Source organism: Protopterus annectens, chromosome 2.part0, assembly GCF_019279795.1.
Source record: "Protopterus annectens isolate FY-2018-M chromosome 2.part0, PAN1.0, whole genome shotgun sequence".
In the NCBI taxonomy this organism is placed as follows: Eukaryota; Metazoa; Chordata; order Ceratodontiformes; family Protopteridae; genus Protopterus; species Protopterus annectens.
Window position 1 is genome coordinate 794,046,057 of NC_056728.1, and position 24,438 is coordinate 794,070,494.

Sequence of the window (24,438 nt, forward strand, 5' to 3'; positions counted from 1 at the left end):
TTAACTCTGCAACATCCAGCTCTAACTTACTGTCTCCAACCCATATAACATAGCTGGTCTCATTACCCTCTTGTAGACCTTCCCTTTCACTTTTACAGGTAGTCGTCTGTCACAAATCACTCTTGACACTCTTTTCCACCCACTCCATCCTGCCTGTACTCTCTTCTTCACATCTCTTCCACACTCACCATTACTCTGAACTATTGATCCCAAGCATTTAAACTCATCCACCTTCGCCACCTCTACTCCTTGCAACCTCACCATTCCTCTATCTTCCCTCTAATTCACACACATATATTCTGTCTTAGTCCTGCTGATCTTCATTCCTCTTCTCTCTTGAGCATCTCTCCAGGGTCTCCTCCAACTGTTCCCTACTCTCACTACAGATCAGAATGTCATCTGCAAACATCATAGTCCACGGGGACTCCTGGTCCAAAAAAGAAACATACATTACACACAAGACAGAAATGCCTGTAATAAAGCCTTCACTTTATGTCTACTGCATTTGCAAGGAATTTGGCATCGTGCACCAATGTTAAGCGACAGTGAATGGCCCTTCGTGTCCTAAGACAAAAACTAGTGAGTTTTTGCCATTGGTAACACTAGTCCAGTTATCCTTATGCAATGCTGCTTAAACTTGCTGTGCTAAAGAGACCAGAGTTAAAGCAGAGTAAAGGCAGTATTTTGAAACATACACTCTGACAACTATTTAGACATTTGAATGTAAAAAACATGCAAATTCACATGTGGTGTGTTGACATAAATCACATAACTGTTTTTTTTTATTCAGTACTTCACTGTATTTGCTGCTGACATTTGCAGGAATTATCATATTTACTTATGCAATCCCATCATGACACCATGTGAAAAAAAAATGAACTAAGCTGCATTCGAATCTTGTGTTATTTTTGATCTGAACATGAGCTCACTGTTCTTACAACTGCTGCCACAGGGAAAGCTAGGCAGCAGGTCTATTTTTTACACTCAGTACCATCCAAAGTGCTGATGGCCTCACCATGCCAGTTAGCCTGCTTGTGTGAAGGAAAGCAAACTGATAAAAATATTACAATTTTCCCATTTAAGCAGAGAGCCATGTTTGCATGTTGCTTAACTCTGCATAAAAGGGGAAAGCAATGGCAATAGTTCTTAATGTCCTAAAAGTTATGACGCAACATTTACAATATAAACTACATTATGAACACCATAGTATATATCATCTATTTATCCCATAGCATATATGCATATGTACTTCTCAAGTTAAAGGTTTATTCACCAAATGTGAATCTCACATGTGCAAACACTTTGCCATCATTTGCGCAAATTCATTTTTCTGTGATGCGCTGTGTAAAATGCTGTTTGGCATGTATTACTATGTTTGTTGCCCAGTTATTTTTCATCACATCAAAAAGCATTTAAAAACAAAACAATAGGGAATGTAATTGTTAGTCACTGAACACATATTTACTTAGTCTAATGTGTGCCCTGCACCCATGCACTTAAAAAATAATATGTCAGCAATAGGTCTAATGTCAACTACAATACAAAAATAAAGACAACAACTGCATTTTTTCATTCATTAAAGCATTATACTGGCACTAGATGTTGCGATATTCTGGTAAATATCTTACTGTGAACATCAAGTCATCCCAATATGAACACTCATAAAACAACAGTTGCATTCATGCTGTTCATAAAATGTGTTTGTGTGACTGAGTGTGTTATGTTCTCAAAATATTGAGAAACAGGCACATATATGTCTCAGTTCTGCATCATGCATTCATGACAGCTTATTACATATAGATTAAGAAGCTGTCTTTTAAAGTATTTCTGCACATTGCAAGCAAAAAGTAAATCCAAAGTCCATATTTTGCACACTAGTCTCATAACAATATATGTTACCTGCAACATAAAATTATTATGTCAACCTCTATAAAGATCACGATGACAAGGAAAAATCATACTTCATTGATATCATGATTAACTACTGTGTTCTTCAGCTTGAAGAAATAGTTAGGTAGGGGTTCAAATTGCACAACAGACAGATTGTGCATATGCTTGTATGGGTAATGCTGTATGTGCATATTCAGAAGAGTATGAGTCTGTGTCCTACTGAAATCACTCAGGTCTCATTCAGAAAAAAAATATTATGTTCGCATATGACTACAAAGCAAGTTCATACAGCCCTCCCAACATTTTCTTCCCAACATACTCCAATGATGTCATCTGCTATAAAGTGTCCTGCAACAGTATAATAGTGAATGTTGTGCTGTGAAGCTTTAGCTACTGTAGATAGCTAGTTAGGGGTTCTAATTTCACTGCAGTCAGCTTGCTGGTGTGTGTTCAGTTAGCTCTCATTTGGGAGATCATTTTAGAGTAGCATGTGACATGCTCCCACTAATATCTTTTTCTCACCAGACATTGAGGATGTCATCTGCTACAAAGTGTTGCCTGACAGTATGAAAGTCAGACTTGTGCTGTGGCCCTTGCATTAAGTACTGTGTTCTGTATCTAATGTAAACAGCTAGGTATGGTGCTAATCACACTGCAATCAAATTGTGTGTGTATGTCAGTCTGCAGACAATTTTAAAACTGCATGTAAGACTACAGCTATGTCATACACTCCTGTCCACTTCTTATTATCAACATACACTTATGGCATGATCCCCTTTAATGTTCACTGTGAAAGTATTACATTCAGATATCTGTGTTGGCATGAGCATTAACTGCTGCCCTCTCTAGCTTGTGTTGGCATGAGAATTAACTACTGTGCCTTCTGGCTTATGTAGTTAGATAGTCTGTGGTTCTAATCTCACAGAAGACTGTGTGTGTGTTTATTCAAATATGAGTGGGTAGCCAAGTTTACAGTAAGATGTGAATCCACATCTGTGCTACACACTCCAACCATCATCATCTTCTTATTTAGCATAAACTGATGCTGTACTCCTCTTTAAAGTGTTCCTTGGCAATATATAGTCAGGCATCTGTGGTTATGCTACTGTTGCATGATACAGAATCCAGTTTGTATATCTAAGCAGGCCAAATGTTCAAATCTGACGTCATTCAATTACTATGTGTGTGGTTGGTGGCATATTGCTGCCAATATTCAATGTTTTGAATCTCTTTTCATTTTAATCCCACTCAGAAGAACCTTTAAAATAGTGTTATGAATCCAAGATACCCTAATTCCGTCCACCATCATAACATGCTTCAGCAGAACAATGGATGATGTCATAATCTCATAGATGCATACATACGTCATGAAGCACAGCCCTTCCAGGACCTGCTGAAAGCCATCTGCAGGCCACTGGATCTGTGATTGCTAATTCTGTCATGGGTTGGTGCACATGTCACATATATGTTCATAAGCAGTATGTGATAGAATCCCACACAAACACACATATGCATTTAACCCTACTATCTACCATTATACAGATATGGCAATTTTGGTTTAAATTCCAAAATAATGGCTAGAAATGTATGTGATATTGGCTGGTAGCCTAGTGACATCATATGACCCTATGATGACTGCACATGCCAATATTGCTGCCATCCACATGTGCTGTGTTGAGTTGTGGATGTATGATGGCCCTACAACAGTGTATTCTCATCTGTGATTTGAGGTAATATATTGATGGCCACTGCTGCCATTTTATTATACTTCCCTCTCATAACAGCTGTACTAATATGCCTCTTGAAGTCTGTTGACATGGGATGATGCTATGTATACTGTTGCCTTAGTAAGCAATGTGTTCTTGTAGTGGAGTATATTGATATTATACACATTTCTCATTCAACCATTACAGTGACGCACTATGGCACATGTGAGCATATGTATACCTACCATCATGAAATGATATGTGACACACAGCAATATTACATCATACTTATTCCATGGGCATATATGCCTTGTTTCATCCACATATTTTAATGATGTTATATACACAAACATATAACCAGGTCAGATTCACTTGCAATGTTGGGGAATTCATTGTATGTACAATTGTGTTGCTATTCACAAGGATTATTCAGATGTTCCCCAGTAGCATTGTGTTACTGTCACATTTATGTCATTAACTGTTCTACATGCACCACATCCACCTCATTTGTAATGTGCCCATATAAGGTATCTGAGCCCTCACACACACCTTTCCAATGATAAACATATAGACATATGATGTGCAACTGATGTAATGATGTAAACTAGACAGAGTTGTACAACTGTGTTGACAGATCCACTGTGTATCATGTGATATATACCCACAGTTGTATATAGCTGTGTTTTCACAAATCTTTTTTTTTTAAGTAAGTTCAAAATCTTAAGGGGAATACACAGCTATGCATAGACATGGTTATGGATGGTGCTACAAATACTCAACTAGAGGTAATAGACAATCTGCTAACTGACAGATTTGGATCAAACTTAATACCCTAACCCTACTGATCATCACCCAATGCATACATACAAGCATTAATCAGCATATTTTCTCAGCAGAGCAGCTCATCTGTGGTCTCTCTAAGGCTAAAAACATGGCATAAATGAGCCCTGGCAACATCCCAGGTTGCCTTATCAATAAATTATAACATGACCTAGCAGACACAGTTGGCTCCCTACTTAACCACAGCCTACAGACAGGCTATTTTCTGGCAGATTGGTGAACAGCAACAGTAATCTGTCTACAGAAGGGGGGATCATCAACTCACACAGGTAATTATAGACCTATAAGCCTGACTGGCCTCATCTGTAAGCCAATGGAAAGAATCATTATGGGCCTTATCAACAATGACATGGGTAATCTCCCAACTGTGTAACCAACTAATTTTTTATTCATTAAGGCTAGGTCATGTCTGTTAAATCTTGTTAACTTCTTAGAGAAGGTCACCAAGGCCATGAATGAGGGGCAGAATGTTCATTCCACATAACTTGACCTGTGCAAGGCATTTGATGCAATTCCACACTCAGGTATTACAGAGACACTGTCTCAACTGGCGATAAACCACAATGTCAACTAGTGGGTAGCACAATGGATCACCAACAAGACACATACTGTAAGAATTCCCCTTTAGCAAGAATCCAGTGAACAGTGCAGTACCCAGGTTATGTATTAGGCACTTTCCTATTTGGTATTTAATTTATACAAGTCTATACAAAGTTATACAGCCTTTGTCCAACCAAATTTGCAGATGACTGCAAATTGTGGACAATTCTTGAGTCCAGTAATGGTATTGACATACTGCAAAAGGAATTTACTCACACATATGATTGGTGCCAGAGCCATGGAGATGCACTAATATGTCCAAAAAAGCAAAATTATTCCCTTTTGTAAAGCAAATACCCATGATAATTACAATATAGACAGCACACCCAATGAGTGGATGCAGTGGCATTTGATTTGGGCACTCAGGCAGATAGTAATTGGAAGTTCGACTACCACATGTCCACAGTAGTAACAAATCCCTTCTGTGTGGCACAGCTCATAAGAGTGGGCATGTCATCCTGATCAAAGAATATTATAATTCCATTGTATTCAGCCATTATCATAACAAGAATTTAGAACAATGCACCCTTTTGCATATAGCTCACCACAAATCTGCAGCAGCTGGAGCAACACCAGAGATTTTGCACAATGAAAATGCACAGTGTAAAAGACAAGTCCTACATGGAAAGATTGAAAGGCATATTACTGAATTCTTTAACCTACAAACTACTAAACGTCAATTTGCATCTGCCCTACAGGGCATTCTGCAATCTAGCCCTGATGGAAATGTTACGCATTGCTAAAAAAAGACTGCATAAGGGTCACTTATTCTAAGGATATTAATCTAGCCTGTGACATAATATATCATGCTAGAGATAGAAATGTCTCTCAAACACTGCATCTTTTCTGGAACAAGCTTCCTATTCACATAAAGCAAAGGCCTTTCCTGACTGGCCCTATTCAAGTGCAACCAACATCAATGATTGGTTAATGGTAACTGTGCTCATGGTGTTATGCCCATGTCCTTCATGGATAGAGGCAGTTGGTCTTACATAACATAGCATAGGCTCATAACTGCATGAACTTTGTTCACATAGCTATTTACAATTGTGAAACTCATGTTAAATATGGTTGGCTTTTATGCCATCTTGAGATATTAGAGAAAATCAAAAACCAAAAGCACCAAAAAACAACAAAACCACGCCAAACCTACTAGTCCGCAACCCAGGCAAAGAGAATCACAGTATATCCTGTACGTGGAGTAGTCTCTTTTGTAGTAAAAAATAGATGATATCCAAAGGTCTCCACGCCAGAAGAAAGTTTAACGTTTTATTTCATACAAAACAAATGAAAAACGTTTTCGCGGTGGTCAAAGCCACCACTTCCTCAGAACAGAACAAAGAATATTTGAAAAATACCGCCAAAACCTTTATAAATACTACGTAAATGGCGTGCCAAGTTAATTGGATCAGTTTATAGTTCATAGATTAGTACTAAGCTAACTGCCCTTGTGAGCCATTTTAAGCCTAGCGAATTATCCCTTGTGAGACTCAAACCCTGCACTTTGTGTTTGTAAGGCAAACATCTTAACCATTCAGCCACCCTCCCAACTGATACAATGAACCCATACAACAATTTGTTGATACCAAATCGTAAAAACATTAGCTGAAACTAATAGTAAAAATCATTGATATACTTTCAGCCATACAAGAACGTATGCAATCAATACAAGCTATTTTTTTAAAAAACAGTAAATTATACAGTAAAATTCAACACTAAAACTAGTAAAACAAAAATGGAGAATTAGGAAATACATGAAAGTTATGTCAAATAATAATAATACTACTACACTAGCGTTTGAGTCTAAAATTACAGACCTACAAATGTCAATACCATTAACTCAAACAGAAATGCACCTATTTATGAACCAGTGCAAAAAAATGACAAAAAAACCTAGGAAAAACTAGTACTGGATAGCATATTGTTAATACTCAGCTAAATATTTTCAATAGGTAACTAAAGTAACTGCATAATGCTATGCATTAGCAGAAACTGAAAAACTTATAATTCAAATAAACTAACGAGAAAATAAAAAGCAAACTTGACAAAATGCTATCCAGTACTATCTTTTTCTAGGTTTTTTTGTCATTTTTTGCACTGGTTCATAAATAGGTGCATTTCTGTTTGAGTTAATAGTATTGACATTTGTAGGTCTGTAATTTTAGACTCAAACGCTAGTGTAGTAGTATTATTATTATTTGACATAACTTTCATGTATTTCCTAATTTTCCATTTTTGTTTTACTAGTTTTAGTGTTGAATTTTACTGTATAATTTACTGTTTTTTAAAAAAATAGCTTGTATTGATTGCATACGTTCTTGTATGGCTGAAAGTATATCAATGATTTTTACTATTAGTTTCAGCCAATGTTTTTACGATTTGGTATCAACAAATTGTTGTATGGGTTCATTGTATCTTTAAACTGATCCAATTAACTTGGCACGCCATGTACGTAGTATTTATAAAGGTTTTGGCGGTATTTTTAAAATATTCTTTGTTCTGTTCTGCGAAAACGTTTTTCATTTGTTTTGTATGAAATAAAACATTAAACTTTCTTCTGGCGTGGAGACCTTTGGATATCATCTATTTTTTACTACAAAAGAGACTACTCCACGTATAGGATATACTGTGATTCTCTTTGCCTGGGTTGCGGACTAGTAGGTTTGGCGTAGTTTTGTTGTATCTTGAGATATTAGCCTATTACTCTCCTATGAAACAACTATGAAGCCCAATTGTATCCTAGGTACAGCTATAGTGTGACTGTACAGCATCAGAGACATAATAATACATCACATCAGTATTAACATTTGATTGTTTGCATGAACACATATGTATGCATGTCAGGATTTCATGCAAGTATAACATTTTCAGTGACAATATCAGGGGGCGAGTGATCATCTGGCACATGTTTTGAAGTCTGACATGTGCTTATACAGTGTGTTTCATGCATTGTTTGGTATGTGAACAATATCATAGCGACAACTTCCTTGCTCACTGATGCTGGACTTTGCACTGCTGCAGTTTCTGAGCACATGGCCATAGTTGATGCATCGCCAAGAATACCACATACTGCTGTAGCATTCATTATAACACACCACTTCTTAATTCTCTCATCAATTTCAGATGTGTCAGACAATATCAATTGCCATTGAATGTAGCACATGCATGCAATACCCAGATGTAGGTAGGGAACCACTCATAATAGTGTTTTGTTTGTAAGCGCTGTTATCATTATGGCCAATATCTATGTCAGCCAGGGATGCTTTAGTCAAGTGTATTGTATTTGGCACAGCAAGCTTGCACACTTCTTGTTGCCCATACAGAACTATTCTTTGGTATGCATACTTATTAGGAATTTACAGTACAGACATCCCTTAAAGCTGTTGTACATGCTGTATGTGTGATATCTATTTATGTGTTTCATCCAGTAAATACAGAAATCTTTGACAACATTGTTGACATGGGTTTGATTATTGCATGTATGGCTTGTAGCTTATGTGCCATGCAAACCTCTCAAATGGCAAGGGTTGCCCCTGAATTTTACTCCAGGTGTAATATAGTCACACTTAGCCCTTCTAAAAACAGTTTATTCTTGGAAAAGGGGTGGTAACTATACAATACCTTTGGAGACAAAGTGGGTCAAAAGGGGATATTATATTAGTATAATACCTTGCATGGGTTCGGAATGCTAATTTGTTAAGAATACAGGGAAAAAGAATGGTAGAGAAGGTGAGTAAAGCGAGTTAGGGAATAGTTTACTGGTAATATAGACTGTGAAGATTGGGTGGATAGACGAAGGCTACCAGCCTAGCCAGACAGAATTTTAGAGATAATTCTGTCATCTGTAAATATTAATGTAAACCACAGGCTTGTTGTCTTAAATGGTAAAAATAGTGTTACACGTGGAACTGAAAAAAATGTAACGACAGTGCACTCTACTGACCAAGTAAAGCATGTTGTGACGCTTTCATGTAAACATGACACCGGCCGGTCTAGATGAAGGAATTCTTGCTATTGTTTTAAGGCCAGAGTTAATGTCCAGAATTTGCATGCATAAATGTCCTTAATGTCTTTGCTTCCTACCTGGTGTGAGCTTACTAAAGAATGTAGGAATCCAAAAAAAGCTGAGCCAAACCACCACAGCTGCGAAAGTCTTCTATTTAATGTACAAAACACACAAAATGAGTAAGCGCTTTCATGATCACACTGACTGCTTCATCAGACTGATGAAGCAGCCAGTGTGATCGTGAAAGCACTTATTTGTTCTGTCTGTTTTGTTTATTAAATAGAATACTTTCACAGCTGTGGTGGTTTGGCTCAGCTTTTTTTGGATTCTTACTCTGTTTTGGCTGAGAGCCGTATCCTTTATCAGGTCTGGTTGTATTTTCGTTTTTTACTAAAGAATGTAGCTTGTTAGCCTGGGAAACCCATGAAAGTGTGACAAATGATGTAATGTGAATCAGGACTATAATATCAGTTTAAACAGAGAGAATTAGAGAGCATTAAGCATTTTTGTCTTGACCATCCAACTGACCAGCACTGTCTTGCTCTGTATGTAAGTTTATCTTAGACTTGTGTTTTCTCTTAGAAATAGCTAGAAACTAGAAAGATTAGACTGTTTTTCTGTGATGTTAGAACTGTACTACTGAATTATTTGAAGTATCTCTCTGTGATCTCTGAACTTTTGACTAGCACTGTGTAGTAAAAGTATTGTCTTGTGTTTTGAAATTTTTAAACCCTTTCAACTGTGGCTGTTTTTGTAGAAATAATGTAAGCTCTTTAGAGTACTTACATGCCTTTGGTAAATTATACAAAGCCACTTCAATAGCTTTAGCCCTGGGCTATACTACCAATTGGATAATAATATTGCACAGTAATAATTGGACACCCTTTTAAGGGCCTTTGAGTAGCTGATAAATATGAGTGTGTGGTGGCAACTGGTACTACTGCATAGTCTGGGAAAAAGGGGGAATGGCTGGAGAACCTGTGCCAGCCTTCCCCAGGTGTCTGTGTGGTTGTATAAACTCTTCTCAAAGTGTGTGTGTGTGTGTGTGTGTGTGTGTGTGTGTGTGTGTGTGTGTGTGTGTGTGTGTGTGTGTGTGTGTGTGTGTGTGTGAGCAACTTGGGCAGGGACACAAAGCACTGGTTAGACAGAGAGAGTGCTGGAGGTTTTAGCTTGTGAGATCTGGACCCTATAGCTGTGCCAGTGGGGAGTCTTATTGGGGACCTGGATAGCAAGGGAGCGACCAGCCCTGGACTTACTATGAGCTCTGTGTGCTCTTAAGGGAAATTGCACTTTACTGTGTATATTTGTTATCCTTTCCTACTATATGAGATGCCCCACACTGTTGTTAGTGGTGAGGACTGAGGCTCCTTGATTGCTATGTCAGGGCATGAGCATCACATATTAATTGGTAGCAGTGGTGGGATATCCACACCACATATGAATTGGTTTGCAAATACTAATTGGCTTGTAGTGGTGTGGGTAGAGTGAATTTCTGTAGCTTGTGTACAGTGAGCTCTGAATGTGTTTTGTACTCTAAATCAGCCACACAGTGAATACTCAGAGTTCAGATCACAATTGTTTTATTTATTTTGTTAGCTTTGTTAGTCAGGGTAAGCAGGGAGCATCAGCAGAGGAGTATGGAAAGCTGACAAGGAGCCAGCTTGTTAAGATGTGCCAGGCTAGGGGAGTGGTGCATGGAAACCTGACTAAGGCAGACCAGATTGCAGCTTTGGTTACAGCAGCATCATAAAACAGCAACCAGGAACACAATCAGACTGGTAGTGGAGATATAATACCCTCGGAGAATGGATAGCTCAACCTTTCTGCAGACAACTTAAAAATCCATCTGGAGCTAAAGAGACTTGAGTTGGAGACCAGACATTTAGAAACAGAAGCAGCAGAGATACTGAGATGTCTACAGGTGGAAGAGAATGAGAAACTGCTATGCCTGGAAGCTGAGGAGAAGGAGAGGCAGAGGCAGCATTAAAAGGAGCTAAAGAGACTTGAGTTGGAGGCCAGGCATTTGGAGATAGAAGCAGCTGAGAGACTGAGGAGTCTATAGGCTGAGGAGAATGAGAAACTGCTACGCCTGGAAGCCGAGGGAAAGGAGCAGCAGAGGAAGCATGAGAGGGAAATGCTGACTCTTTGCCAGAGTCATGGAGGTAATGGGGAATGAAGTAACTGGACCCCAAAAGCACAAAACATCAGGAAATTTCTTCCGCAGTTTGAAGAGGGGGATCATTTTGATAGTTTCATTCATATGTTTGAGAGGGTATGCAAACAGCAGGGTGTTGACCAAAGGCTCTGCGTATGGTTCCTGACCCCCTTACTCCATGGTAACGCTGTAACTGTTTTGTCAAAAATGTCTGACATTGCATGTTTTAATTATACTGCTGTTAAAAATCACTTGTTAGAATTGTTTAAGCTAACACCTAAAATGTATAGGAAAAAGTTTTGTGAACATAGACGCAAGGCAGATGAAACTGTGTGTGAATATGTTGCTGAATTGAGCACCTATTTCTATAAGTTGGTGAGTGGATGTCTAGTCACCACTTTTGAAGGGCTGGCAGACCTTTTTATGAGGGAACAAGCCCTTAGCACTTTGCCTGAGGACATGAGGATCTCGTTAGCTGATAGACAATGTGCCACTTCAGATGGGTTGGGGAAGAAGGGAGACCTATACCTGGCAAACAGGGCAGCACTGCACCTGAAAGAGACCCCCGGTATTGCTCATGGGTCTAAAGGAGCCCATGGTGGGCAGCACAGACTGCCCCAACAGAATCTGCCAATAGCAGGGGAAGCCACTAGTCCAGGTACACATCCAGGAGCTAGGGTTAAATGTTTTGAATGCAACCAGTGGGGCCATGTGGCATACAGGTATCCACTGTGGCAAGGTGGGGAACAAAAGGTGAGGGAGCCAGTAAGTGGGAAAGACACAATGCAAATAGTAGGTTGTCGTGAGACAACAAGGGTACCAAACTACCATCGTGCAGATGTCCTGATAGGGAAGGATTTGGATGAGGCAGTACCATGTCTTTGTGCAGTTACATGCAGTCAGGCTAGAAGACAAGCATGTGGGTCTGGTAGCCTGAGAGAGACCCAGACAGACTGCATACTTGCAGCCAGGACTGATGAGATGGTTACTTCAGGGAGGGAGCTTTTTGGTAGCCATGAGACTGAAGGTGAGCCACAGATGCTTGTAGGTACTGAGGGTCCCTTGGACAGAGTGACTGCAAAGGTAGAGGTGAGTAGTAGTACCCAGGCTGACAGTGAGGCACCACTTTTTGAGGATGCCAGACTTCCTGTGGAAGGGGAGCTAGGAAGGGTTATAAGGAGAGAGTTGAGACAGGCTCAGTTCTCAGACCCTACACTGCAAGGCCTGAGGCAGGTAGCTAGGGAGGCACGTGATTCTCAAGGAAAGGGGGAATCTGTATATTGGGACAAAGGGTTACTATATAGAGAGTGGACCCCTGAGGGAGGGCTAGAAGGTGAGAGAGTACAGCAGTTAGTAGTGCCTAGAGCCTACTGTCTGGCGCTTCTAGCCATAGTCCATGATATTCCTTTTGCAGGTCATATGGGCATAAAACGTACAAAGAGGGATATTATAAAGAACTTCAATTCACCTGGAATTTCCAGCGATGTAACAGGGTACTGCAGGACCTATGAGCAATGCCAAAAGTTAGGCAAGGCAGGAGACAAGGTGAGAGCTCCTTTGATGTCTTTGCCTGTGATTGAGGAGCCAATTCAGAGGGTAGCAATGGATATTGTGAGCCCTCTGAGTACTCCAGGTTCCACAGGGAAAATGTATATCCCAGTGGTAGTGGATTATGCTGCACAATACCCTGAGGCAGTGGCTTTGTCTCCCATTGAGGCAGAGAAGGTGGCAAATGTGTTGTTAGAGATTTTCAGTGGAGTAGGTTTCCCAAAAGAAATACTGACTGACAGAGGTGCCAATTTCATGTCAGACCTGCTGGTTTGTCTTGGAAGTCCTGTGGGGTGAAGCACATGAAGACCACTCTCTACCATCCTCAGACTAATGGTCTTGTTGAGAGGTTAAACTCTACAATCAAGTCCATGCTACAGGCATTTGCAGATCAGCTTAAGAGGGAGTGGAACAAATATTTGCCCCCTCTATTGTTTGATTACAGAGAAGTTCCCCTGGAATCCACAGGTTTTTTTACCCTTTGATTTGCTGTATGGGCATAGGGTGAGGGGATCTCTAGATTTAATTCGAGATGAGTGGATGAGGGAACTCATGGGCTTAGCCCAGGAGAACCTGGCAGAAGCCCAACAACAGAAAAAGGTGTGGTTTGACAGGAATGCTCAAGCTAGAGAGTATGCTGTGGGGCAGCAGGTAATGGTTCTCATTCCAGTCAGACACAACAAGCTACAAGCAGCTTGGGAGGGACCCTACAAGGTGGTAAGAAAGGTAAGTGATGTTAACTACATGGTAGAACTGCTAGGCAGAAGGCAGGGGCACAAATTGTACTATATTAACATGATGAAACCTTACCATGATAGGGAGGCCCTTGTGCTGAGCATTTGCAGTGGATTGCAGGAGGAGTCTGAGGGAGATCTGGGGACTGATCTCCTCAGTGAGGCTCAGGCTGACACCTCATTGGAAGGGGTTGCAATGAGCCAGCAGCTATCTCCTACCCAGGTTCAAGAAATCTGAGCAGTGTTGCAGGAATTTGGGGACATGTTCACTGGGAAACCAGGATGCACCCACTTGGGGCAGCACCAGGTGGATACAGAATCCCAAAGGCCTATTAGGAGGCCCCTTAAAGAGTGCCTGAGAGAGTCAAACAGACTCTGAGGGAGGAGCTACAGGGGATGTTGGAACTAGGGGTAATTCATTAGTCCAACCATCCTTGGGTCTCCCCAGTGGTGCTGGTGCCAAAGAAGGATGGCAGCACCAGGTTCTGTGTGGACTATAGGAAATTAAATAGTCACACAGAGTCAGAAGCTTACCCCGTGCCTAGGACAGATGAGGCCCTAGAGCAGCTGGGTGGGGCTAAGTATCTTCCAACCATTTATCTTACCAAGGGTTACTGGCAGGTGCACTTGACTCCCATTGCTAGAGACAAGTCAGCCTTTGTGACTCCTTTTGGTTTGTATGAGTTCACAAAGATGCCCTTTGGGATGAAGAATGCCCTAGCAACTTTCCAGACGCTGGTAGATCATATCCTAGCAGGAGCAGGAGGGTTTGCCCTTGCTTACCTAAACAATTTTGCCATATACAGCCATTCTTGGCCAGAGCACCTTCAGCATGTCAGGGAGGTGCTGGGCAGACTACAGAGGGTAGGGTTGACCATTAAGCCAAGCAAATCCCAGGTGGGTATGGCAAAGATATCCTACTTAGGACATAGTGTGGGGAGTGGTAAGATAAGGCCAGAACCTGCCAAAGTGGATGTCATTCAGGTATGGCCTGCACCTGTTACTAAAATGCAGGTGAGGGCATTTTTAGGGACAACAGGGTACTACAGAAAGTTTGTCCCCAGTTATAGTATCATAGCTGCTACCCTCACAGACCTGACAAGGAGAAACAGGCCAGATAAGGTAGTGTGTACCCCAGCATGTGTCCAGAAGCTTAAAGAAGCTTTGGAAGGACCCCCGTGTTAGTCAGTCCAGATTACAGCAAATAATTTGTTGTGCAGGTGGATGCTTTGAACCATGGGGGGCTGTACTTAGCCAGATTTCTTCAGAGGGGGAAGAGCTCCCAGTGGTTTATCTCAGATGTAGGCAACAACCAAGGGAGGAATGCTATGCAACGGTAGAAAAGGAATGTCTAGCCATAGTGTGGGCACTACAGAAACTTCAGCCTTATCTGTATGGAAGGAAATTCCCTGTTATGACAAATCACAATCCCCTAACCTTGTAAAGCAGAGCCAGCCAGCAAAATGCAAAGTTGCTAAGATGGAGCCTGGGGTTGCAAGCATATGATATGTCCATGCAGCACCACAGTGGGATTAGCAATGTCAGTGCTGATGGGTACTCAATACAGGGAATGGGGTAAGGTAAACTCAGATAGACCTAACTCCCTCAAGCAGCATTTCTCAAGGGTCACTTGAAAAACTATCTTGAATTCTCTGCGGGGGGGGGGGGGATATATGAAGATTGGGTGAAGATAGATGAAGGCTGCCAGCCTAGCCAGATAGAATTTTGGAGATAATTTCGTTATCTGTAAATATTAATGTAAACCATAGGCTTGTTGTTTTAAATGGTAAAAATAGTGTTACATGTGGAACTGAAAACAATGTAACAACAGTCCACTCTACTGACCAAGTATAGCATGTTGTGACCCTTTGATGTAAAGATGACTCCAGCCGGTCTAGATGAAATCTTGTTATTGTTTTAAGGCCAGAGGTAATGGCCAGAATTAGCATGCATAAATGTCCTTAATGGCTTTGCTTCCTGACCTGGTTTGAGCTTACTAAATAATGTAGCCTGTTAGCCTGGAAACCCCAGAAAAGTGTGAAGAATGATGTAATGTGAATCAGTACTGCAATATAAATTTAAACAGATAGAATCCGAGAGCATTAAGCATTTTTGTCTTAACCATCCAACTGACCAGCACTGTCTTGCTCTGTATGTAAGTTTATCTTAGACATGTGTTTTCTCTTAGAAATAGTTAGAAACTAGAACAATTAGACTAACCCTAGGATTCATGAAGCTTGCGCCAGGCGCAGGCATAGCGTCGGCGATCTAACACCAAATATGGCCACCGAGCAATTCAAGTATGAGCTGTTTCCACGTGCATTACCTGTGTATGGCACGGCCACACAGCTCTCGGCGCATGTATACTAATTACACCATGTGCAGCAGCATAGCATGCAAATTAAGGTATATAGCAATTCAGGAAGTGGTGCAGGCGTAGTGTAAGCATGCAGAAATGTAAACCGAAAAAAAACATTTTTTCAAACATAAAATTGGAGCCATGACAGTGGATCAAACTCATGTATTAAACTGTTAATATATGCCAATGGCTAAATATATAGCCATTGGCATAAAAAAACATACACAACATATAAAAAAGAACATTTAATGTCATGCCCACACTAACGCAAAATAAAATCGCAGTGCATCGGTGCGCAAACATGATCACAATGAAAATATATTTATATGTAATAAAACTGCAATACAACACATTTCATGAATTCCCCATAATAGTCAATGGCGCGCATGCTACACCACAACATGGCGCAAGGGTTGCTAAGGGGCTGTGACAGTGTTCTGCATGGTAACTAGGAATTAGTAGTCAATGCCATGCAAATGAGACAAGTAATACTGAATCACAAAATCCCCATCAGCATAAGGATGTACCTCACAGCATAGCGGTAAAACATTGAGGTGTGGCCTGGAGATAAAGATGACATCAAGAGAGGGGTGTGCCACCTTAGCTGTAAGCACATTGGAACATTGCTAATCTGGTTTGCCTGTTGCTAAGCAAAGCCACAGGATAGGGGTTTGTTGAAGTAGGCATAGCATTGCTTAGTTGAGAGCACACAAGGTAACTGAATGTGCATGTGAACGTGGATGAAAACGTGCTCGACATCCGGTAAATGGCTGTGCGCGGCACACACCAGAGCTGAAACAGGAAGGATATGGGAAGAAAATAAAGAAATGCTGCAGCATGGCATTTGGAGTACAAATGAATAATTAACACATAGGAACCCACAGTGGGCCATTGACAACAGCTAACAAGGCTGCTAGCAGCTACCTGCAGAACAGGAAAGGCCATGTGCCGTACTGCAAAGAAAAGAGAACTGTCACAGCAGAACAAAGCAAACTTGCAGTAGATCAGCTACATAACACATTTTGCTACACAATCGTGGGTTGGGAAAGTAAAAAACAAGAAAGCCGGAAGCTGGATGCATGCCTGAAAATGGGAGGGGAATCGGGTTGAAAAGTGAAGTAAAGGCAATAGATGAATCATGGCAGCCAAGCATAATTCAACACCAAAGGCCCCACAATAGCAGTACCTGCTGTAAAACCCATAATTAAGATACCCTGCAGCTGGAATTACACATACACACCCAATTACACCAGCAGCATCCATAGCACAATAGTATAAAGTGTGAAAGCACCTCAAACACACTTGTGTATTCCCAGACATTCTGCACCACTGGTGTATACAGAATGGGAACTTTTAATATGCACATGTTAGGGACTGCCATAGCTTTGATTCACCAGCATGTGTTGGAGACTGATGGTAGTGTGGAGGATGATGCTGACAACCATCTCAGGCACCGGACGAGGAGAAGAGTGTTCAGACCCAGGGTAACCTGCCAGAGGCTACATGATCTGGAGATAGTAGATCATTACAGGGTGGACAGGGACACCATACAGCAACTTGTTGAGCTGTGCCAGCAACACCTCAGAGCCAGAAATAACAGAGGGGAGCCCATCCCAGTGGACACGAAGGTATGTGTAAGCTTGGGAATACTAGTCACAGGTACCTTTCAAAGGCCAACTGGGGATATCATGGGAATCTCACAGGCATCAGCATCCAGGGTACTCCACCAGTTCCTGGATGCCATGTTACCACATGCCAATGAGCACATATACTTCCCCTGAACGCAGGAGGAGTTGGCCAGCAATGTGCGTCTCTTCCACCGTGTGGCAGACTACCCGGAGGTACTGGGTGCAATAGACTGCACGCACATACACATCAAGTCACCACCCAGTGAGCAGGGTAGGCACTCCACAAACAGCAAGGGGTACCCCTCCATCAACTGCCATGTCATGTGCAATGCCCAGGGCATTATCATGGATGTGTGCACTGGCAGCCCTGGAAGCTATCACGACTCCCACATCTGGCATGCCTCACAGGTGTATCAGGTATTTGCCAGGGCGGACATCCCATATGGCCACCTGGTGGGGGATGCTGGCTATGCACTGGAACCGTGGATGATGACTCCCATCAGAAATGCACACACACCCATGCAAGAATGCCATAATGAGGCACACGCACAAACCAGAATCATCATAGAGTGTGTGTTTAGGATGCTAAAATCATGGTTCCATTGCTTGGACATATCTGGTGGAGCCTTGCATTACTCTCCAGGCATGTGTGCCCACATCTTCATAGTATGTGCCATGCTACACAATATGATCCTGCGGAAACAGCTGCAGCAGGTATAGAATGGTGAAGGCCCTCACGGCCCACCACCATTGCCAAGGGCTCCACAGGCAAAGAGGGACTCAGACCATGAACACCCTGTGCCAGCCCCAGTAGGCAGATGAAGGTGTGCCCAGTATGCCCATGCCTTGGCAAAGAGGGAACGTATATCACACACACTGACAGTGTAGGCACCTATGGACTGACACCCTTCTTCACCTGCACACACAGTAAACACAGATGGCACACACACGACCACCTGTAAATTGTCATGTATAGGTGGCCTACTGTGTGCATCCTACATAGGCAGCCCTCAACTATTTTACACACAACTGCGATTGGCAAAAGGTAAGTCAATATCTGAACAGTAAATTAAGCTATCAGCATGTGTCGATACTGTATGTATAGGTTCATAGGCACATAGGTAGGCACTTGCCTAACTGCCCGAGGCCATTCATAAGCCTAGCCAAAATGTGTCTGCTGTTGCCACCCCATTGATTAACTAACTGTCCCTCTGTGGAGCAGAGCCAATTGTGGGATCCCTGGGGTGTATCCACTGTTCCCCACCCACTCTGCAAGAATTCCCTGGAGTGTTAGTGAGGGGCTTCATATAATGTAATCAGGGATGTAGTTCCAAAGCATGGGGAGTACCCGTGACAGGAATCTGTCACTCCAGCATCTTCCAGTTATGGTTGTGGCAAGGTGTAGCTCATTACAGTGTGTGGCTCACTGTGACATGGATTCCCATAGGTGGAGCATATCCATTAAGCCTGACTTGAACATGGCTTTGTTGGCCAGCAAATATCATCTCTGAGTAAATGAGATGCCACTGAGTAATGCAAGAGTTTATGCAGTCTGGCAGCATAGGACACATGTCTGAGGGCATTACTCCTCTTGGCGAGGTACGTTTGCGGCCCTTCCAGCTGTTGGATGTGTCTTCTGAGGTATATCCAAAATGGGTTATCATATTCGATGATGGGATTGAAAAGTGATGAGTAAAGGGGCACAATAACCTCAGACTGTTTAGATGTGAACCCTTAAGTAATCAGATGGCCTACATAGATGGATGTCCTAACTACTTCACAGATATGATTGTCAAAGTAGAGATCAATATCTAATGTAGTCCCCACATACTCATTACGTCGTCTGAATTATAGTGTCTGCCACTCATGTGTTAATATGTGTGTGTGTAGTTTCCCAAAATGGAATGACCATGTATTATGTGGCCTTTAGCTGGAGGCCATGAATCTGAAACCCTGTGTTGGTCTATGTGAGGCCCCTTGAAGGACGTCTGTGACAGCTGGACTGTCAGTTATGGCTCCCAGTTTGCAGTAATCACCAAACACGGTCTGCTGTAGTCCACCTGTGTTAGCCCGTACCTCTGAGAAGTATATAGCAAACAGTAGGGGTCCCAGGACTGAGTCCTGTGGGACACCAGTTGTGACTGGTCAAGAGTTGGACCTGGAGGCTGCTAGGCTTACCATGTGGGCTCTGTGTGTAAGCCTGTTGGCAAATCAACCTGTGATATATGGGTGTATGTGCTGGCTGGTGAGTGTAGAAATAATACCTGAGTGAGGAATGGTGTCAAAACCCTCGGTGAGGTCCAGGTAGTATGTGTGAACTACCACACCCCTCACCTAAAGACTATAAGATGTCAAACAGGTTCAGTAGGCATGATCTGCACTCAGTCAAGCTGACCTGGGTTGGGTTAAGTATCTGGAGGTTACAATTGTCTATGTTAATGAGTGCCATGAGAATGCACTCCATAGCCATGCAGATCAGGCTACTCAGGCTTATGGGGTGGTAGTTACCATGGTCAGTTGTGTCACCACCTTGGTGGAGCAGAATAGCTGTTGCCATGCACCATTGAATGGCCATGTAGCCTGTGTAGAAGCTGATGTTGAATTGCTATATTAGGCGGGGGGTCACTTTGTCTTGTAGTGTCTGCAGGATGCAGTCTGGGACACCATCTGCCTCCATTGACGCTCTGTCATGCTATTTGAAAGGGCCATTACCACGTGTATGTCTCAGATGTCTGGGATACTGTACGTTTTGGGTATTGTTGTGGGTCCTGTAGGGGATGAAGCTTGCACCAAATGTATCATCAAGTGTGTTGGTGATATCAGTAGGGTCAGTATATTCGGTGCAATATTGCACCAGCACAGTGCAAATCTGTGTGTTACTGCTTAGATCCTTGACATAGCCAAAGAAGCCTTAGTGGTCATCTTCTGAATCCATGCCTATTTACCTGTGGATGTCAGCCTTGGATGATTACATGAGTAACATAAGTATATTGCTAATACTGGTCACGGATTTCTGCATGTCTTGGAATTTGCTGTTGTTCTGGACTACTATCCTACTTCTGTTGTATAGCCTGTATATTGTAGGCGTTCAGCAGACTGGTGTCCTTGTGTAGGAGTAGCGAGTCCTGGTTTAACATTGATGGCATGATCCATACATCTTTGTAGGTGCTTATAGAGTGCATTTGTAATTCTGTCTGAATCTTGAGCAGTGTCATCCCTGAGCATGGGGGCTGTGAACCCTACCACCTCTGTCATTAGTACTGTGAATTTAGCTGTAGGAAAGTTATTCACTGTGTGTTTCTTGGGAGGGGGAGATGGTTGGGAGTGGAAATCATCAGTGAATAGCTCATGGTCAGATCTAAACAGTGACCGGTTTACCTCTGCTGTAGTGCACCTATTGCACATGTCAGTGATTACCACTTCTAGTATGTTTTCACCTCTCGTTAGTCCATCTACCAACTTATACAGGCCATATGAGGTGATAAATCTCAGGAAGTGCTGGGCCTGGAAGTGAATACTCGAGTAGCTTATCCAGTTAAGTGTAGGGTAGCCAACATTGACTAATAACAGGGTGTCTAGTAGGACTGTCATGTTTACCACTGTCTTCAGATAGTTGTAGTGGTGCTCCTGGGTCATGGAGGGTTATCTGTAGCAGCTCACAGTTTGCATTGCAGTCATGGCTGATGTTAGCTGCACATGGATGATCACAGAGGTATCATGCTGCCCCACTAATTTATGGGTGTAGGTATCCCCAATGAATATGGATACACCCCGCCATGTCTGTGCCAGTCTATGTTCAGTGTCTGAAATGTGCGTTATGGTTTGTAGTCTGGTAGTGCCGGTGTGCTCACAGGAGCCTTATACAGGTCCCAGTCACAGAACAGATGTAGATGTCATCCATACTGAGGGGTGCTGTGAGTGCATGCATGTTGTGAGTACTACCTCTGGTGTGGAGTAGCCTAGCCCTCATTGATTCCGCTATTGTGCAGTTCATGGAGGTGAGATTCACCTCTGAGACCTGCCTAAAAATGGCACCATGGCGGCGCCAATAGCTTTGCTCAGCATTCCAAAGCCTTAGGCTGACACATGCAAGTTGGTATGGAGTTGTTGCAGGCATGTTTCCCATATGTGCTTGTGTCCCATCTTTCCTGTAGGTAACCTACTGGTAAGCAATACAAAGCCTGAAACCTATACAAGCCCACTAGCTTCCAAGATAGGCTTTAGGAGTGATTATGTATCAGTAGTCTGTATGCTCTTGCTGTACTTAACTGTTATCTGACTACATTGTGTTTTTACACTGTATATTGTGATCAGAAAACTCTGTATAATCACATATGATTTTGAAGATGGCGTGCACAGTAGAGTTTCACAGATAGGTAGCAGGCTATCCACCCAAGGGCATTTAGAAGCATAGCTACAGTGTGGTGGCTTTATCTGCACCATTGATGAAGTAACTGAGCCTCTGTCAAGCATAGCCAATGAAGTGATTCCAGGCAGAGTTGCTGGAAGCTGTTGAAGACTGGGGTGCTGTAGGGTGACAGGGGCACATAGTGATCTCAAAAAGGAATGTTAACATGACAACCCAACAGCATTCAATTTCCCCAACAGGTCATGCAGCTATAAAACTGGAGTGGCTCCCCCACACCCTGGCTGTATGTTTCTGGGACACATGATCCCAGGGGTGTATATACTGCTGCCCAGTCACACATCAATGTTTCCCCTGAAGTGTGTCAGTGAGGGGCTATGCCAAATGTAGTTAGGATGTTAATGTATAGTCTCTCAATTCATATGTTATGTCGGTATTTCGAGAAGGTCACTGGGTGTGGGTGGCTCCGCCTGTTGTGTAGTCAAGCTTACACATAGGATTCATGGACATAGGAAACAGGCAGAAGGAACATTAATGTCAATAGTGTAATGGCTACAGCATTTGCATAATATCTGTGCATTCGTGCTTCAAATCCCAATAAAGTCAGAGATGTTATATATGTTACATAGTATACCTTAACCACAGCTTGCGTATATAGGTAGTATTCCACAGAATAATAAACATTTGGAACACACACAAACCTATGTGTGCTGGAGAGTACAGTTAACAGACAATGTAATGTTATGTAATCACATAGTGAGATGTTACGTCACTGAAATGTATATATCCTGAGTAGTTAGCAGAAGTGGCCATATTTGCATGCACAGGTTGTAGGATGTAAGGTTTGTTTAACTGTGTACCACCGCTGATATAATGTCACACAAACACCTTTAAACCTGCTTACAACTGCTTAAATTGGCCTTATTCTGTAGTAAAACATGTCTAATACATCACAGGTGTTGAACCCTGGACTATGCACATCATAGTCATGGGACATACCAATAAGCCATCTAATCAGTACACATGGTAGGGGTCATTAGACTACACCTTATACTACAGGCATTTCACAGTACAGACCACAAATGGGACAGTCACTTTGTGTATATATGTACAGTACATTGCAATGTACTGTAATGTGTGAATCAACATATACAAGTCTACATATGTATAAGTGTTACAAATTAATACTAAATATATCTATCTATATATATATATATATATATATATATATATATATATATATATATATATATATATATATATATAAATAATATATATAATATATATATATATATATATATATATATATATATATATATATATATATATATATATATATACCTATCAAACCATCGAGAACTTAAAATAACGAAACTGACTCCACCGACAACTGAATTAACACAGGCAAAGCGGACTTTTACAAGGTAAGGGGTGTAAATTCGCTACTCAAGCCTACCATGGTTTAGGAAGGGTGGCAGTGTCATGCACACCATGGTAGGCTTGAGTAGCGAATTTACACCCCTTACCTTGTAAACGTCTGTTTTTGCGCTGTCGGTTAATTCAGTTGTCGGTGGAGTTAGTTTCGTTATTTTAAGTTGTCGATGGTTTGATAGGTACCCATATATTTATATATATAAACATCTATGAACACACTTTGTGACACAGAAGCATTCCAAATGGATAGAAGTGTACGCAAAACACATGCAGCTCTGGTATTCTAACTATTAATATTAACCTAATTCCCCATAGAAGCAATGGTTGCTGTGTATGTGGAGATTGGTGAGAGGGAGGACCACTGTGTAATGGAATATGCATCAAGGAGGGCCTGTGTCGGATGTTTATTACGTGAACTGGAGGGGTACACATGGAGTATGGGCACAATGTAAAAAGGACACAAAACAAGAACCATTCTCATCCATAATACACCTTGTCAGGTCACATTGCAACACTGATTCAACAAACATATGAACATTAACAGGTATCATACATATGTACACCAACTGACTTACACATTCATTTGCAGTAATGAGGAATGGCTGTAGTACACTGTACATACTAAACACCATAAAAGTTGCACATATCTCAGATGCCTCAGTGGTAAAGCCAGTGACTGTGGTGTTCATGGTCCCGGTTTTAAGACCTACAAGGGCTGTTATGTCATTTTGAGTTCCCGAATAAGGAATGTTGGATGCAGTGTGATTAATGTACTTTTAAGCAGATGTTAGCAGGTTATTGTGCCGGTAAGTGCCGGTAAGCGGTGCTTAAACATGACTACATGGATAAATGCCACACAGGTATTACCTTTGCTGAACATCACGCAGATCATGGGCAAAGCCGCACACAACTGTTGAAATGTGCGTTATTCACCCCTGCACTACCAGTGTCTGCTATGAGAGGTAAAATGACCACTGCCAGGATTAGAACACGCAACCATGTACACAATCTTCACAATAAAGTACAACTAAGCTGCCTGAGATGTACCAATTATGTGTTGTGTCAGTTGACAAAAAAAAAAAAAAAAAAAAAAATTGTGTGAGAATAGGACAAAAACATGACCGCCATGTAGGTGTATATATATAATATATCATATATATATATATATATAT